Below are 2,431 nucleotides of genomic sequence, written 5' to 3' on the forward strand. Positions count from 1 at the left end.
TATTTTTTAGAAAGAGGAGAAGGGAGAGAGAGAGGGAGAGAAACATCAAGGTGTGGTTACCTCTCCCATGCCCCCTACCCACAACCCAGCCAGTGCCCTGACAGGTGACCCTTTAGTTCCCAGACCAGCACTCAATCCAGTAAGCCACACCAGCCCGAGCTCCCATGCCATCTTGAATGCAGGAAGTAAAATCTCTCCTGGGAAAGGTGCCTTCCTTGCCCCAGGGGAGCTAATAGAAAGACCCTTATCACTAGAGTGAAGGAATCCAGGGCTGAAGGGTTAGGTAAACAAACCTTGTTAACTCCTTTATCAATTTACTACCCAAACCCAAATTTGTTTATTTTTTATGCAAAAATTCAGGTTTTATTATTATTGTTATTTTTACTTATTCTTACATTGGTAAGAACTGATGTAAGGAACTTAAGAAGCAGTAACTTTTTTCTACCTCGCAGCTGAACAAAAATACTATATGGCATTTTCACTAGGCAAAGCTTGCTTCCTTACATTTCACATGAGAATGCAATATTACCCTTTCTTGAACAAAATGACCAGTTTACTATGGAAACCATCTTTAGAGGAAGTGTTTAATAAATATATTTTATTTAAATAAATCTTCCAGTAGGAGAATTCATTGCCTTTACTTCGAAGAAGGCTCTGTAAAGTCATCTGTTAAATTTATCTGTGCAGCTCACCAACATGTCCTTATTGAAAACATCAATATTTCCACATCACAGTTCCCAAAAGGGCTTTAAAGTCTCAAAATTCTGTGTCTCCTTTTGCTTGCTTTCCTCTTGATTATACCCAGGCTTTATTAATGATTCACTTCATGTCATCATCTCCATCTTCATAAATTTTCTTTAGAACATTCATTCATCCCTCACTAGAGTCTGTTTCAGTGTCATAGGAAGGCTTTTCTTAGTCTTTGCACTCTTTTTCAACCCGAGTCAGGTTGTCGCACCATGTGTTTTCCACTTCTTTCTACATAAGATAATCACTGTACCTGTCTTGACTTTTTTCTGTCTTCCACAGAGATGGGTTTCAAGAGATTATTCACAATCATGGAGTAATTCTTCCCATTTAGATTATTTACCAAAAGATCAAATGACCTCTCTGTGAAATGCACCTGCACAGTCAGTGGGGACCTGACGGACTCTGGTTAAGGGGATGTACATCTTCATGAACTTGTCTGACTGGTCCCATCCGTAATTGCTGATTTTCACTGTGTAGCCTGTTGTAATGGGAGCAACCACAGCAGCTGGCTTTTCATTGTCAAGAGGTTCTGCTTTCCTCTGTGATTTCTGCTGCATCTTGTTCTTGATTTCTGTCTCAGCCTTGGATTTTTCAGCTTGTAAGAGCATCCCGTACTCTCTTTCTAGTGGGTTTTTCCAGCAACACCTTGACCTCTTCTAGACCTTTCTGTAGCCCCTCCAAAGCTGAAGCCATGTCGGTTTGGGCCAGGCAAGGTATGAGATGCAGCCTCGCAGGGGAAATAAGCAGGAAACGGTGCACCCGCTTGATTCGCAGGACCCACAAGCCTCATAGCACCCGCAGCCTGTGCCCAATGCCTGCCCTGCATGAAACCGTGGACCCCCATCCCCAAACTTTGTTTAGATGCCTCACTAATTGAAGAACCAAAACCTAAGTATATTTGTCTTATCAATTCTTCATAAATGTCTGTTTTCTTTGTATAAAAAGGATAAAAAGCTGTCTGGTTTATCATTTCTATGAGCATCATTTATCAACTCCCATGCACACATAGTATTGTTTTTTCTCCTGTTTATATGGTCTTGTGTCAATTTTATTATTAGTGCAGTGAAAAGAACCCAAGAAGAATAGAGGAGGGGAATTCTCCCCCTCCTTAACACCATCTTTACATTCCAAAGGTACTTAACATTGTCTTTGAAATATTGCTGAATCTCTTTTGCTATTTTGTTAATGATCATTGCACCGACGTTCATGAAAATACTGTCCTGTAATTTTCCTTATTATACTGTCCTTGATCACCTTTGGTTTTAAAGTTTTGCTAGTTCCATTAGATGAGTTGACGATTTTATTCCATAACAGGAGGTTCTGTGTAAGATTCAAACTTAGTCCTTGTATCTGTGGAAGAAGTATTGGTAAAACTAACGTTGGTACACATATGCGAGAGGTTCTCTCTGACATTTTCCTAGGAGAGCCTTCGAAATTTAATTGCAATGGTTACATTTCATTCCCAGGAGTTCTGGGGGTCCTTTTTTCAGTATGATTGATCCACTTTTTAGTAATACCTCATTTTTTTCTCATATTTTAGATTGATATTTTTATTTTTTTTAAACACCAATTTTATGGTCTTTTTTGGTGAGTATTTTATTGTCAGAAATTCTTGGAAACACAATTCTGCTTCTTCTCATGTCAGTGGACTGATTTTCATGTTGGATTGTTTCTTTGTGGT

General features: G+C 39.2%; 1 pseudogene; it reads right to left on the reverse strand.

Moving 5' to 3' along the window:
- Positions 1–756: 756 nt before the first annotated feature.
- Positions 757–1,443, reverse strand: LOC129075465 (calcyclin-binding protein-like; annotated as a pseudogene).
- Between the last annotated feature and the right edge of the window lie 988 nt (positions 1,444–2,431).

This window comes from Pteronotus mesoamericanus, unplaced genomic scaffold, assembly GCF_021234165.1.
Source record: "Pteronotus mesoamericanus isolate MK-2021 breed Mesoamerican mustached bat unplaced genomic scaffold, CSHL_Meso_final contig_55, whole genome shotgun sequence".
NCBI classification, from domain to species: domain Eukaryota; kingdom Metazoa; phylum Chordata; class Mammalia; order Chiroptera; family Mormoopidae; genus Pteronotus; species Pteronotus mesoamericanus.